The sequence below is a fragment of the Panulirus ornatus genome, chromosome 34, assembly GCF_036320965.1.
Source record: "Panulirus ornatus isolate Po-2019 chromosome 34, ASM3632096v1, whole genome shotgun sequence".
Lineage (NCBI taxonomy): Eukaryota > Metazoa > Arthropoda > Malacostraca > Decapoda > Palinuridae > Panulirus > Panulirus ornatus.
Genome location: NC_092257.1, coordinates 13,363,252 through 13,380,751, shown reverse-complemented (window position 1 = coordinate 13,380,751; position 17,500 = coordinate 13,363,252). Strand labels below are relative to the sequence as shown.

The window sequence follows — 17,500 nt, the reverse complement described above, 5'->3', positions numbered from 1 at the left end:
CTGCATCAAGGAAAGACTGCAGTAACATGAGGGAACACTCCGTGAGGCGCACGTTAGCACAAAGGAGATCAGAATGGGCTTTGCCTTGACGTTAGCAGTATTCAGACTCCTTCAAGGAAGAATTCATAACCCCCCCTGAGGACACGACGGAGCTGCCATGGCCACTCTGATACCAAAGGACATACTGGAAATAGACCCATTTTTCACCTGCTCGAACACACGAAGATGAACGCACAAGAATACGAGTCATCCGTGCAAGCAATAGACGACCATTACAGATGGTGTGAAGTGTATGGGTGCGACTTATGGGCGTGTGGAGCTACAGGGGGACAGCTCGAGGGTGCGCTTCTTGCAGGAGCAGGGAGAAGTGAGTTCCTTGAGGGCAATAGGGTGGAAAATCCTCACTCCTGCTTCATACTGCAACGTCCTAAACTTACAGTTCTCCTCTCCCAGCAAGCACGACATTGATAAATACTATACACACTAGCAAGCACTAGACATTCATCCTCCAAAGCCAGTCATTAAATCACCATCCCACTAGGCATATAGCCACCTGGAACTGTACTCCCAAGACTTGTACGAGTTACTCATTCTCCTCTTGGGTTCTGGACACTTCCCATCTCGACAACCTCATGTACACACCACTTTACCATAACGTAAGACCATTCATACCCAAGATGCAGCTCCTACAGTGGAGACACTGAACATTTGTTCTCGCCACGTAATGACACACACACACACACACACACACACACACACACACACACACACACACACACTTTTCGACCTATGCTATCTTCCGGATGGTCGAATCCTGTTTCCTTGGCGCCCCAGGAGCCCTATACATAGGGCTCCTGGGGCGGAAATGTAAGGTATATATACGTATATATAAAGTGTGTATGCTTGTATATGTTTTTTGTAGGTGCAAACGTATATGTACAAGTGCAAATGTGTGTGTGTGTGTGTGTGTGTGTGTGTGTGTGTGTGTCTGTCTGTCTGTCTGTCTGTCTGTGTCTGTCTGTCTGTGTCTGTCTGTCTGTGTCTGTGTATGTGTCTGTGTGTGTGTGTGTGTGTGTGTGTGTGTGTGTGTGTGCGTGCGTGTGTGTGTGTGTGTGCGTGCTGTGTGTGTGTGTGTGTGTGTGTGTGTGTGTGTGTGTGTGGAGTCTTAATGTAATCAGACTGGCTTTATGTGTACATCTCTGTGTCTGTATGCACGTTTTAACTGAGGGGAGAAAGCTGAACACGCTTATCTAATTTTCTTCTTCTTGACAGAGGGAAAAAATATCCTATAATACAAATGAATGATCAAATCTCGGTGCCTCATATATATATATATATATATATATATATATATATATATATATATATATATATATATATATATATTTATATATATGCACATGAAAAAGTAGCTAGGAGTGTATGTATAATGAAGGTAAGGCTAAAAGAAAACGGAAAATACGAAACGTATGATAAGTCACTCAGTCTGGACAATATAATTATACGAAAGCGCTTGACACTTTGTATTTTCCCGTTTTCTTGGGAGTTTTTACCTGTGACTATATATGTCTATCTAGTTCAGAGGTCGAGTAGCCAACCCCTCTGTAGCGTTTCACACAAAATAATGATGCTAATGATAATAATGATAATGATTCCTACATTGAATGCATGATTCACTTGCTGTAAAACACATTATGTATATAATCTTGTGTCCAAAAGCTGGTTCAGGTAATTTACGAGTAATCAACACCGTAAGAAATGACGAGAGTGGAATGTAAATTAGTGTCTGATTTGATAAGATCATAATAAGTGTAAAAAGTTCTTTGGCGTGGTTGATGATTACGCTCATCACTGGCGTATAAAACGCGTCTTAAACCCGATATAAAACGGGGATATAAGACTCTGGCAAGAAGTGGGACATAAAGAAGGAGGACTGAAGATACCCGAGACGTAATTTATGTCCCGGTGTCGAGCACTTCATCTTCATGGGGTCGAAATGCATCAAAGGATATCGAAGAGCAACGCGAGACATGAGGCCACCGTGGCTCCCAGTTAGAAATTGACAAATACTTAAAAACTTTTACAGCAACGAAGACACGAATGACGTAATATACCTCTTGACGAAGTGGAGACGTCTGGACATAAGACAAGTTGACACAGGAAAGGGTATAGGTATGTACAGATATGTATGGAAGGTAATTCGTTTATATTTACACCCCTATTTACCCCAGAATCACTTTCTGAAAGGGTTCTGACTTCACTCTAAGACCCATTTTCAATTTGGCCTCTGCTGCTCCAAGGCTGCGCTCCGCTCAGTATCAGGGACAGGATAGGACTCCTAGTCTATACTTCACTTCGTCAACTGACGATCATATATAAACCCTCGCCAGAGGGGATTTTACCCCCCTCGACACTTAACCTCGAGCAAGTGCAGTCCGGTAACACCAGAAGAAGAAGTACACGCAAGGATGCAATAAGCCCTCGATCTGATATGGCAGTTCTCCTGTCAGACTCGGGCAATGGACGGGCAGCAGACGTAATAAACCTGTGATATTAGAAGCAACTAATCTTGTCTTATTACCGTAACGAGTTAAGTGGCACAGCGGTGATGGAACCCACACACCTAGTATAGCTGGCACCCTGACACTAGGCATATGACGCCTGGATGCCAGCCAGGGGAGCTGGCACGTGAGGCATGACACCAGGCAGTTGATGGAGGGTAGAGAGATGTCAGTCATTTGTCATTTCTTTTATCGACAGTGATACCTCGTCTCCAGGTTTTCACCATTGGTCTTCGCCAAGTGCTCCAGTAACTCGAAGATGTGTGTGTGTGTGTGTGTGTGTGTGTGTGTGGCCACCTGTTTTGTCAATATCTGACCTGAAGGGCTCCAGCAGTCACGTATGGAGGCCCTTATCGTAGCCGCGCGCTGAATGAAGTAAAAAGAAAAAAAAATGAGGGCACAAGAAATATCAAAGAAAGACGAAGTCTTGATTTTGTGTGTGTATGTGTGTGTGTGTGTAGGTGGAAGAAGATGCCTTTTGAAAAGTGGAAGGGTCCTCGCTTTAAGGGTAAGACATGAGTAGGTAATAAAAAGTTCCAAAGCTTAGAGGTATATGGAAAGAAGTAGATATCACAACAGCCCTCGACCCTCGGGTTGCCAACAGCTGCACAGTTATTGCAATATTCTCCGGACGTAAGATATAGAAAACATGATATTCGACGATATTCAAAGGCCCTCAAAATGATGTTATATCTACAGGGCAAGGGAAGGACTGTCGACATCTCAGTCAACAAATAATTCAACACAAAATTTCCTTTTGGAAATATCTGACATTCACCTGTTTCCGTTGACAGGAAAATGTAATTCCGTGTCGATGAATATTTCATTCATGTAAGGGGGTTTCTGAATGGCTGACAACTGCTGATTGTAACGTTTCAATTGATACAATATCCCAATAACGCGATAAAACTCTATATACACATGTAAACAAATATTGAGGAAGGTTAAACGATAAATATTTATCAAGAGGATTTTTAGTAGTTATTGACTGTATATCTATCTATCTACCTATATATATATATATATATATATATATATATATATATATATATATATATATATATATATATATATATATATATATACTCGTTTATCTGGACCTTGCTGTGGCATTTCTAATTCCACATGAAATGTTTTATATAAGCCTCACATCCACATCTTACAGGAATATCATTTCTATTTTGTATTGGTAGGAACTGATGCTTGGTAGGAGGTGTGTCGTGTGAGAAAGGATGAACTGTAAGCTGTGGGTTTTTTTGTAGTGTTGTGGGAGGCGCTCTAACACTGGTGTTGGGTTTAAGGATTCGATACTACTCAATTGGGTTGACTGCCAACGACGATGCTCAGTCTAAACACCCCGTAATAGATTTCGTGTATGTAATTAACATCGGCAAATTGGAGTGGGATGAGGACATCACCAAGATGGGCAGGAGAGGAAGATGAAGACGATAGGTGGAGCCAAAAGGGATTGAGAGGATGAAGGTGGGATTTCAGTCATTATAGGGTGTTGAACGTATTTGGAAATAAAGTACATACATACAGCAGTAGATCACTGGATCTCCTTTGTGACTGGTGTTGGTTGTGAGGAGATCAAAGACCTGGAGGCTGCTTGTATGGTGAAGACAAAAGATATAAGAGACGATTGTTTGTGACAGTGGGAGAGAGATCAGAGACGTAGATTGTCTGTGGAAGTAGATGACACCAGAGACATGGAGATTAGTGTGGTTGAAGTAGGGAAGCAAGTGAGATGACTTAAAGAGTAGTACCTTGCAAGACTTTATATGTAACGAAGGAAGGGTCTCTCATATGAAAGGACCTTTGAGGATATCCACCAAACAGACATTAGATATAGGTGCTGTAGTGGCTAATGCATTCATAATTATGGTACATTCACTGATGTGGGAATATCAGCATTTGTAACTAACCTATGGTTAATCAACGTGGTATCATAATGATAACAGTGTTAGTTATGAAGAACTTATGATTTTACCGAACAAGTTTCATGTGTTTCCTGATATCTTCAGACATTCATGTGTTGCTACTATCTTCAAACACTCGTATTGTTCATCTAAGTTTGTAAGATAATAATTTTCCCAATAAAAAGAAAACATGAAATAATGATTTGATGACAGGACACAAAATGCCAACTCAGAAGGCTGTTAAAAGTGATGTAAATGATGAAGGAAAAAAAAAATCTAATTGTCATTGAGAGAGAGTAACCGATCAAATGTGTGTGATATGCTTTGAGGACATGCGATGAAACCATGCAATTAACAATGGATCTTTATGAACCACACGTGTTGATCATGCAACAATTATTCAAAGGTCAGGGAAGTTGTCCTTACAATACCGTTCATTTGTAGTTCATTGTCGCCATTCTCACCTTCGCTACTCTGTTGTGCTACGAATATCTGTCTATAAGTGGATACACCTTGCATGGGTACTAATTCAATCTGGCCCTTTGAATACCTGCCATTCATGGTAAGCACATTATATATATATATATATATATATATATATATATATATATATATATATATATATATATATATATATATAGTATGTATATATGAAGCGTCGCTTTTAAACAAGGTAGTTAAAAGAGAGCAATAAAGTAGAGAGACACATCTATCTTGTTATTGCCAAAGAGAATTCAGCCTGGACATGTGTGTTCTCATACATCATCAAGATTAATGAATTGTCTTCAGTTTCCTGATGACAGTTAAGGGCATCAAAGAATTTCTGTGTCACAACGAAAACTATGAGGCAAAATGCAGTGTGTCAATAAGGGAATTTATTGTTGACGTTTAGTACATAAGACTGCGGGAGAGAGGTCGTACAGTAAGCTGGCAGTATAGTATTAAGAAATAGTGTTGCCTTCTGATTCGTTTCAAGTTCTAAGATCCCTCAGCCATGTTCACCCCGTGAGTGGTTTCGTAAGTCAGTTGCTATAGCACCGAAGTAGAGAGAGGGGGCGGGAAAAAAAAAAAAACCCTGGCCATTTTATATATGGTCTTCTATAGAAACCATTGTGAGACGTTGGTATTAAAAGACACAGTGGATTACGTCGGGTTTCATTAATGGACGATTGCGTAACGGGAAGTGTATACCGTGTAAAGAAGAGAAAAAAAAAAGAAGTAAGAATCAGTTCCAAGGAAGTCGAAGTGATATTTCTTTTCTTTTTCTTTTTTATTCGTTTTTGAATTTTGTGTAAGACCCAACACGGGAGATTGGTTCCATTTTACGTCGAATGTTCTGTAAGTTAAAGCTGTTGTCAAGTGACCCACCCTCTCCCCCAACACTGTTGGTTGACCCTGTTGGAGAGCTGGAGTCACTGTAAGTTGAACGCTCAGAAAATTGAACCCACAGTAAGCTGAAAACCCAGTAAAAGGTGAACCCACCCTGCGCTGAAAAACCATCGTAAGTTAAACCTTGGCTAAAAACCTCTGTGAAAGTTGAGCTCAAGGCTGATTTCGCCGTAAGTTGAACCCAGCGAAGGAAGAGCCAAAGAATAAAGTGCACGTAAACACTCTGGCCGATATACAGGAAACCGATAAAAGCGGAGGAAATCGGTACCATGACGCGACTAAAGTTAATAATATATATATATATATATATATATATATATATATATATATATATATATATATATATATATATTTATATATATACACACACACACTGACCTGAGGCAGGTACCCATTTCATCGACCAGCTCTTAGGTGTGGATGAACAGCTGTGCTAACTGTGGACTGACTGCCGTAACCAGGATTCGAACCTATACGCTCGACCCTATGCGGCTCGTGAACGCCTCGCGTTCAGGAACGCCAACCTCTAGAATCCTGTGATGTATGAATGCTAACAGAGGCTGACATACGCCAATGTGACTAATTAAAACGCACACAAGGATTCAACCTCGCGTAAGGCAACGAACTATTCTCCTCCCACGTCGAGGAAACCGCCCTCACGAACGCTGAGATTCGAAGTAGGAGAGTGGCGTGTGACCAAGACGGGGGTGATCAGGGAGATTGAATCTTCTGGATTGTTCTGAATATCTGCATCACAATCGCTGCCACAATGCACTGCAGCTTGGGGCGGCGGGGGCCTCCCCGGGCCGACGTCGCATTGCCGGATCCCTCGTAGAAGGAGGAGGAGGAGATGAGACTGAAGTCTTGAGAGACATTAGAGAAACGATCGTGAGTGATATATATATATATATAAACTATGTATATATCTACCTATCTACCTGTGCTCATATTTTATGCTTTCCCTTCATATCCCACTCTTCGACATTGATCTTCACCTCGCCGCCCGCCCGCCCTTCCCCTCTCCCCTCCAGAACTTTTGACCGTCGTTAATGACCTCCCCTCCCCCCCCACACACACCCCTGCCCTACCCTACCCTACCCTACCCTGCCCTACCGTACCCTACCCCCTCACCAACCTTACCCCACCACCACCCCAACCTTTTTCAATAGTATGTCTTCTTAATATTCCCAGAGAAGGAAAACATTCTGGGATTTGAGGAGCTCCCAGACGAAATTAGCGGCCCGAGTTTCAATTTCTTCCTCCACCTCACGTAAACCTTGGTTTCCGTAACATTTACAGTAAAGAGGGATACTGGTGTTGCTTGGATGAATACAGTATTCCAGGGAATTATGTACGGCAGGGGACCATCAGTGGCGCATTGTTGATATATATATATATATATATATATATATATATATATATATATATATATATATATATATATATATATATATATATATATATATATGACTTATACTGTTGGGAATATAATAGGTTGCTTTCAGTTATCCTAACTCTATTTCTTGTTTCCGTGAAGGAAACTTATCTATTTTTCTGGCACTTGAAGATATCAATATTCTTCAACGACTCGTTTTCCATTGATCGTGAAAGTGAAAGTATTACCTCTACTTGTCCGCTGTTAACAACTGATTTTGTAAACTAGATCATTAGTGATATTTTTATATTAGTTAAGTGACTTTTATAACGATTTTTTTTTCTTTGTCGAAGATGAAGAAAGGTAAGGGAAAAAGGTGTTTTGTTGATGTGGAAAAACGAGCCGGTCGAACACAAGAGTGTTATAAGGACTTGATTAAGCTAAGGTTCCAAAGCGTTCAACAACAAGGGCGTTCTCTGTCCTTCCCCTCTTATAGGAAGCGTTCAACCCTCGAACTCCCGCTGTGATCTCCAGGAACTCGAAGCATCGCATCATCTAAAGAGGTGGGGGGATGGAGGGGAAAAATCTGTGATGTTTGGCCTGCACATATTGAGGAGGTTTCCTCAAAGGCTTCTTCTTCTTCTCTCTCTCTCTCTCTCTCTCTCTCTCTCTCTCTCTCTCTCTCTCTCTCTCTCTCTCTCTCTCTCTCAAGGAGGAGAGTGAGAAAAGACTAAGATTCAATGGGAAAATGGGTAAACAGAACGCAATCTTTAATGCTTCGTAAAACATATCTCTTACGTGGGTGTAAGATCCAAATTTTCGCAAGGTTTATTCTTCTTAACGTTCAACAGATATTGCATTCTGTAAAGTAAGCGACTGATCTTTTGAGGTACGAGGTATCCAAATAGGGGAGAAAAAAGAGGATTTAAATAGAACTGTATCTCACTGTTTATGGAAATTCTTGAATGATAAGATAAAGAATCTCTTACAGAGACACTCTCACTGCCAAAAGAGAGTTTCAACGAGAGAGAGAGAGAGAGAGAGAGAGAGAGAGAGAGAGAGAGAGAGAGAGAGAGAGAGAGAGAGAGACCAGCTCTTCAAAGATTCCATCTTAATAACAGTGGGGATGACAGATCTGGAGGACGAACCACTGTGAAACACTTGACCCATTACTGCAAATCCGGCTTCAAATGGCGACCTCGAGTATAGACTTTCCTTGGCTGTGTTAGTGGAATGTTAGGCTGTTTAATGTCAAGGTCAGCAGCGCTGCTTGGCAGATCCTGTTGTTCATTGTGCAAATGCTGGTTAGTTGTACCAATTAGTCATTGACCTCTGCAAGTCGAGGGATAATCAAGACTGCGCCATTATAACTTAACCTTCCATGATGAAACAAGGTGGGTTGGGGTGGGGGGAATAGATTTGTTGATAAAGTTGTCGACTGCGACGTTGAACAGTCTGACATGTCAATTGTAGCTTGTTAGCTCGTGCAAATGGTTGTTACAACGCAGTGGTTGTGTATAAGACTGGCTAAATGTACATATGCTGTCTAATATACCGAATTCAGTTGCCTCGAAAATTAGAGCCGTCTGATAAACAAGAGAGACAAGTATATGCGTGGTAAGGTCTCCATAGATAACAGATATCGTGGAAGATCAACAGAAACACAATCCTCGCTTCATATCGCTCATGACAGGGTGTAGCCTCGATCCCAAGCTTATAGACAGGAGGAACAGGTGCGAATCTTGAAGCGGAATGATGGAACGGACAACAGAATTGATAATACAAGCCAATTGATCGTGGGTTGAGCTGTAGAATTGGTAGTATCGGCAGTAGATAGCCACAGGAAGGACAAAGAGCACAGAAGGTGCAGCAGAAGTAAGCAGTAAGATGACGCGCTAAGCAGCAGAAGCAGCTACAGCAGCAAGATGATGCAATGATCCACAGACACAGCAGCAGTGGCAGCAGATGATCCACCGAGCATCAACACCATCGATTTCCCAGCGGCTCCTCGTCACGACCCTCCTGGCTACACTGACTGCCCGAACTCTTCCTGACACTGTTCTGCTTCGGTTCCTGTGCTCGTTTTGAGCCTCGCTTCAACCGGTATATGTTTAGAGGCATCTCACTCGACCTCTGTGATGGTTCACTTCGTGTTCGAGATCTGTGATAGTTCACTTCTTGCTCGAGATCTGTGATGGCTCACTTCTTGTTCGAGATCTGTGATGGTTCACTTCTTGCTCGAGATGTGTGAGGGCTCATTTCATACTCAACATCTGTAATGGCTCACTTTGTGTTCGAGACCTCTGATGGTTCACTCTTCGTTGGACATTTGTGATGGTTTAGTCCATGTTTGAGATCCATGATGGTTCACTCCTTTGCTCGAGATCTTTGACGGTTCACTCATTATTCGACCCTTGTAATAGATCACTTATCGCTTAACATTTGTGACAGTTCGACGCTTACGATGGTTCATTTCTTGCTCGACATGTGTCATGGTTCACACTTCGCTCAACATCTTTGATGCTTCACAACTTGTTTTAGATTCATATCCGACGTTCTGGACTCTAGTTTTAACAGACATTTGTTCTACTCACGTTTTATTATATATATATATATATATATATATATATATATATATATATATATATATATATATATATATATATATATATATATTATTATATATATTATATTATATATAATATATATATATATATATATATATATATATATATATATATATATATATATATATATATATATATATATATATATACTGATAACGACGTTCTTTGAACTAGATAAACGTATAGACCCTTCTAAACACAGACAAACACACGTTTTGGCAATTTCATACATACATACACCATTCCTTTCACACAGTTATACATACTTTTCCCATGCAACCTCTCGTGCGTACGTATGTTAACAGAGAAACGCTGTAAATGATGTATAGGTTTACACCACGCATACCAAGGGTACACACACAGCCGGTACACATACATCCCTGCTAACTATGTGACTGAGGTTTCGTGGATGAATCAAAACTTATCCTCTCACTTCAGGGCGTGTGCGTCATCAGAGAGACGGAGGTTAAATGAAAGACAGAGTGGGTTCTACTCTCTCTCTCTCTCTCTCTCTCTCTCTCTCTCTCTCTCTCTCTCTCTCTCTCTCTCTCTCGGGGGTACAAACGTGTCGTCATATGCGCCACAAACCTAAAGGTCCATCAGTCTAAATAAGATATATGAATATTCAAACGATTTCAAAGTTTGGATCACACATACATCAAAAAACTGCAAATGAATACAAGAATTTTTATTATGCAATTTCTGACATCATACATAAATATCCACGTCTATTCAAAGAGCATAACTAGTCAGATTCAAAAATCATAAATGCGCAGTAAAATGTATATCCTAAAATGTTCATCACCATTTCTCTGATGTGGGTAATTGCCCAATGGCTAATGATGTCTTTTCATAATCACGTGTAACTTATCGTCCATTTCTTGTATACTCGGATTATGTGTTAAGTCCAGCATTTGCATAATTTCCTCATTCGGAGTTTCATTTACTTAAGGGAGAGTTAAGGATCTTGTGGGATAAAGTTTGGCTAGTTTCCTACATGGGAAGGAGGGATAACATAAGACCTGAGGGTATGGGATGGGGTTATCTGCTGGAGGACATGACGTGGGAAGGACAGATAACAGGATGACCTGAGGGTGTGGGACAGGCTTATCTCCTAGAGGACAGCACAACAGGGGAAGGACAGATAACAGAAAACTTACAGGTCTAGGAAGAGGTTATCTGCTGGTGGACAGTACATGGGAATACAAAGGAAAGCCAAATTACGGAAGACCTGATGGTCTATGACGAGTTTATTTGCTGGAGGACAGTCACTTCTAGAATACATAATAGAGACAATACCGGATGAGAAAACTAAAACCAAGTTCTTTTATCTACTTTTCTCATTAACAGTTAGCCATAGCATTATTGGGACTGGCTAATAGCTTGAAACGATTAGTTGATATCACCAGGCTAATCAGCGATGGGATTATCGAATCAGCATTATAGAAATTAAGCTAATAACGTGTGGCTTAATGACCTTATTTTGAGGGGAGGATGGAAATACCTTTTTTCCTTTGATTTTTATGTAGATTATATACTTTTTATCATTTGTCTTAGTTAAAACCTAAAGTCAGATTCCAGTATTTCAGTTAATGCATTGTGATCCGTTCATTTAAAAATTACATAAAGTTCAAGGTAATGATATTATATTCCATATACCTGAGATCAAATCACTCTTGAGTATTTCTTTGATATGTCCAATTATAACTCTGTGTACAATGTCTACAAACACGTTCGCTCAATCTAACCTTAGTTTTAGATACCATGTTAAACTCAGTGGGAGGTGGAATGATGTTTGCAGTGGTAGAAGAGATGGTGGACAGAGTGGGTCTGCAGTCCCACATTAGCTAGCACCATCACAAGTGGGGTGGTCTTTGGATATCCCAGCTGGTAAAAACGCCATGTGGATCCCTCACAGAGCCGGATAAGCGAGAGGATCCCACCTAGAGCCGGATACGCGAGAGGGCTCTATCCTTGAAAGCAGATTTTACAGGATAGACATAAGTAGATATCGGATATGCCTAAAAGCGATGTGGGAACGAGCACATGCCAGCTAGAGGGTTAGATAAAAGTAATTCAACGTTTCTGATATTTTTTTCTCTTTTTTTTTAAGCGAGTCTATAGCGAAAGGGATCCTGGGCAATGTCTATTGATGTAGTGGGTAAGGGGCACGTGATAGAGGGCGATAGACAGGTGGAGTGGCAGGAGTACACACGGTACAGGAAAAACGAACCATCTTCCTGTATTGGTTCGATGAATTTCAAAATGATCCATACGACTCGTAATGTTTCAGTAGGGATGGTGAGGGCAACCGAACGTAAAAGACAAATTTCCCAGTGATCATGGTAACCCGACTTCGTATCGTTATTTCCATCGAAATGTGAGGTTATTGTAGCGTTTAGGATGGCAAATGGCGGGAGGTGGTGTGTAGCTCGCGATCAATATCATTATGTCATGAAAGAGGAGTTGGCAATGTGAGGCAGGTTTAATGGGCATTTATCAATTTCCTTCGTACTTGGTGTCATAGCAAGTCACATAGAAGTGGAACGATGCTTTTGTTGCAATGTGTGACAACCTCAGATGTTGTTTTGCCATGAGGAAGGGCTAGTGTGTAGCGATCACCTAGAGAACAAGCTTGGGCTACGAAGTCCGCTACATGTAGTCCAGAGTTGATGTGTGAGATGTTATTTGTTATGGACTGGAAGCCATAAGCCCCAGTTACCTGGGCTAAGAGAGTGTGCAAGCTGACAGCCACTGAAGTGCTGGCTCTCTGCGCAGCCGTCATTATGAGAGAGAGAGAGAGAGAGAGAGAGAGAGAGAGAGAGAGAGGGGGAGAGAATAATGCAAGCCTAATTATCATGACTTCGCTCGGCACTCACAGCAACAACTACAGAGGATTTGATGGTAATTCAATTCATTTAACTCAATAATGGGTCGAGTGCCCCTTGTTGTGTGATGGGCCGGGGGGAGGAGGAGGAGGAGGGGCTCAGCCAACCTCACCCTTGAGGACATTATCCTGAACATGTGGGTAATTAAGATACATATATATATACACGGGTAATTGTCTTGCACCGTGAGTTCAATTCCGTGTCAACGTGTGCCCACGTCAGCAGATGTATCCCTGTACATAGAGAGTTGGTTGAGATATTCATTTAGTTGGTGTGTGTGTGTGTGTGTGTGTGTGTGTGTGTCATTCCAATACATTAGCAAGTTTCAAGGCTTATTGACCCACGGTAAACGCCTGTCAAGTTCTAGATCACTTTGGGTGGTTCTGAATTGAATTATGGCACTATTTGATGTCAAAGTAAGAGAAAGGAGAAAGAGAGAATTGAGGAACAAATGTAAGACGATCAGTACAATTTCAGGTAATTATAAACTTCTATTTACTAATTGGTTCTGTGATATATATTTAAGGAAGAAAAAAAATGTCAGGATAGAATGTTTTAGAAAAAGATTTTAGATGCATGAGACAAGAAGTTTGACAATAAACGACTTCCTCTAAACTTTTCAAAAACATCTGAAACGTCTCAACTTCTCCAAACGCTATCGAGATGGCTTCAAAAACCTGCAAGAAATTCTTGGGCTCCTGAAGGCGTTGGCGCTGAAGAAGGCATTCGTGCCAGATCCTCAAGGCGTCCGGGCGAGATCCTCCCCCTTATAGACGTACCCATAACGCGTGACGCTCTTTGAATAAGCGGGCAAAAAGGTTTCGAATCTTTAAAAGCGCGATTCTTTTACCGATACAGAGGCGCTAAATCCTATATATATATATATATATCTTTTGCTGTGTTGAAGGACGAAAAGGGGATTACGAGGAACGTGGACCGGGAAAGGGATAAGGAACCTGGAATGGGGAGGGAATAAGTTAGATACCAAAGAACGTGGAATGGAGAAGGAATAAAGTAGGTACTAAGGGAACGTGGAACGTGATGTAAATATCAATAGATACGGGTCGGGGGGCGGGGTCGTTCTGCTGACGTAGGAGGATAGACAATGTGAGGCAAAGTGGTGCTGGTGATCAGTGACTCGACCTGCACAACTGATGGTGGTAGTGGTGGTGATAGTTGTGGTAGTTGTGATAGTAGAAGTGGTGTTAATGGTGGTATTGGTAGTGATGGCGATGGTGATTATGGTGGCGAAGGATTTTGGCAGTGGTGATGGTGTTGGAGCTGGTGCTAGCGCAACGGTATTACTGATGGTGCTGGAGTTGGTGTACATTTCGTGTGTTGGTGGTTGGTGGCGGTGAAGCTATCCCTAGTGTTGGAGATAACTGTGTTGGTGTTGGTGAGTGGATAGGTAGTTAAGGTGGAGATTATGGTAATGATTATGATCGCCCTAAATAGATATCATCATTGTCTGTTTACCAAGCCATCGACTCCATTAATATTCCGCCTACAAGGTTAGCGAAACCTGACCCCTCCAACAACTTGCCTACAAGGTTACAGGCTCTGATGCCTCCTACAGCCTCGCCTACAAGGCTACAGGTCCTGATGCCTCCTACAAACCCGCCTACAAGGTTCCTGGTCCTGACGCCTCCAATACCGAAATAATTGAAGAAATTGATTGAGTCTCCTCCAACGGTGTTGCTTTGGAATACAAAGTCAGTCCTTGGCTGCTGTTAGTCAACCAACCTCATCCACATTTCGGATGTCATCAACTCACCGTAGAATGATCATATCATCAACGCATCAGCGTCGTAACAAGTCTTGTGTCGTATCATCCCAAAATGACGAATTTAAGAGAAAATTCGTGAGGGGAAAAATGGAAATCTTTTACGTTCTAACAGTATCCCTCCATCGTTCTAGCAGTATCCCTCCATCGTTCTAGCAGTATCCCTCCATCGTTCTAGCAGTATCCCTCCATCGTTCTAACAGTATCCCTCCATCGTTCTAACAGTATCCCTCCATCGTTCTAGCAGTATCCCTCCATCGTTCTAGCAGTATCCTTCCATCGTTCTAGCAGTATCCCTCCATCGTTCTAGCAGTATCCCTCCATCGTTCTAACAGTATCCCTCCATCGTTCTAACAGTACCTCTCTCTACTGTAAGGGTAAAAGATCCTCCTGTAGAAGACTCGGATATTCGTGAGTGGGTCGATTTCCACGGGTTCGTTGACCTGTACTGCTCCTTCCACTCGAGAGACCACATTATTAAGGAAAATATAAGAACGCGTCACTGGGTCTCCCTCTACCAACTAGGTCGATACCAAGAGAACGTCCTCAGTAGCTACGTGGCATAGAGGACGTCCTCAGTAGCTACGTGGCATAGAGGAAGTCCTCAGTAGCTACGTGGCATAGAGGAAGTCCTCAGTAGCTACGTGGCATAGAGGAAGTCCCCAGGAGCTCCTTGGCATAGAAGAAGTCCTCAGTAGCTACATGGCATAGAGAGCATCCTCGGCAGATACGTGGCACAGAAGACCCATTCTCAAGTTTCCTGTGTGGAGGTTATGGTATATAACACGTAGCGACCAAGATACAGAGCGATATACTTCATTCTCCAAAGTGAATTGAGGATTTGGGGGTTTTCTATTTTTCATCCTGTTCAATTGGATTATGTTTTTCATACATTTTAAGGAAAGAGGCCTTCATTTTCTGACTCAAGTAATCATGTGTGACTATATCTACGATATCACATTAAGAAAACGTTGCCGATGTGAATGTTTTGCCTTTCACGTCTTCAAAGAAGAAAGAATCACTGCTCTACTCCTGTGTCTGTTCCTTATTTTAAGAAGTGATGATACGTGAAAGGGGCAATATATGTGGTAGGAGACGGGATGATGTAAACGTAGCATCGAGGGGAGCTGTGGTAGCGAACGTATTTTGAGTGAGAGGGCAAACCAGGACGTGCTGGAGTAGTTCGAACATACAGATCGAACGAGCGAGAAAAAAAGATATGAAAGAGGAGAGTACATCGGGAATGGCGAACCGAGAATGAAATGAAAGATGGAGTGCAGGAGTGGGGAGCCGGCCTTTTAAGTAACGGATTCCTGAACATTCAGGAGGGTGAGGGGCGTGCCTGGGATACAATGATAAGATTGATGCCGAACATGGGAGGGGACGACTTGCTTTCACAGAGCTCAACCATGACATATGAAGCCATCAGATTAAGCCATGGAGGAGTGTGTGTGTGTGAATGGCGGGCACTGGTTTCGGTGCATTATACAGGACAGGTAGAGACCAAGTGCTGCTGTTCGTTTGTTGTTGATTCTGTCTCCCTAAAGCTGGAAAGGCAATGTAGGTATCAGGGTATATATATATATATATATATATATATATATATATATATATATATATATATATATATATATATATATATACGTGTGTGTGAGTGTATTTGCATACATATGAAAGCAATGTGGACCACCTTTATACAGCCAACACTTCCGGCGTTGGTCGCTGGTGAAAGTGGGTCCCAGTTTTAGCTCCAGCTTAGTGTTTGCCTCCACAGATTGGTAGTCTGAAATTAACTCCCGCGTTTGAACACGCTCTATCCTAAAAATTTTAAGGTCAGCGCATACCGTTTGAAGGTTGGAAAAATCATAAACATCATCCGATGGGATATATATATATATATATATATATATATATATATATATATATATATATATATATATATATATATATATATATTCCATGGGGATAGGGGAGAAAGAATACTTCCCTCGTATTCCCTGCGTGTCGTAGAAGGCGACTAAAAGGGGAGGGAGCGGGGGGCTGGAAATCCTCCCCTCTCGTTTTTTTTTTAATTTTCCAAAAGAAGGAACAGAGAATTGGGCCAGGTGAGGGTATTCCCTCAAAGGCCCAGTCCTCTGTTCTTAACGCTACCTCGCTAATGCGGGAAATGGCGAATAGTTTGAAAGAAAAAAAAAGATACATATATATATATATATATATATATATATATATATATATATATATATATATATATATATATATATATATATTCAAAAAGTTAATGGAAACACTTTAAATGTTATGAATATTATTTTTTTTTCTTTTGGAAATATGAAAGTTGGTATAACGGGTTTGGTAGGTCGGATAGATGACTGGATAAGATTCTTCCTCGTTTATACATATTTACTTACACAAATCTCTTTATATATATATATATATATATATATATATATATATATATATATATATATATATATATATATATGTAAGAATCCTTCGTAATTACTAGCATAAAGGAAATGGTTCATAAGAGTTCAAAATATTTTTCTATTACCAGTCAACCAAAATTTGTGTATCGTAATACAAATTACGAGTCAAAATACATCAAAATATTCAACATTTTTCTTGATTTTGATGATATTCATTGCCGTGCGAGGGAGAGTAAAAATGTATGATATAGTTCGGTTCTCATTAAAAGAGCATGAATTTCTCCCTTCCTTTATTCGTGATGGGAGTAATTAACACCATTACCGACCAGCGTTGTTTGTAAGCGGGGTGCAAGGAGTGAGTGCTTTTGAGACGAGAGAGAGAGAGAGAGAGAGAGAGAGAGAGAGAGAGAGAGAGAGAGAGAGAGAGAGCGTGAGAGATGAAGTACATGTCGCTGAGGGGGAGTGAGTTGACTACATACATACTAGAGACGGCTGGAACCCGACGTGGTGAGGAGCAAAATGTGAGGTA

General features: G+C 41.2%; 1 protein-coding gene across 7 annotated transcripts in view; it reads left to right on the top strand.

Annotated features, from left to right (window-relative positions):
* The window catches only part of LOC139759876 (uncharacterized), a 406,891-nt gene that overhangs the window by 282,089 nt on the left and 107,302 nt on the right, over nt 1–17,500 (top strand). The gene's annotated exons all lie outside the window — the stretch shown is intronic.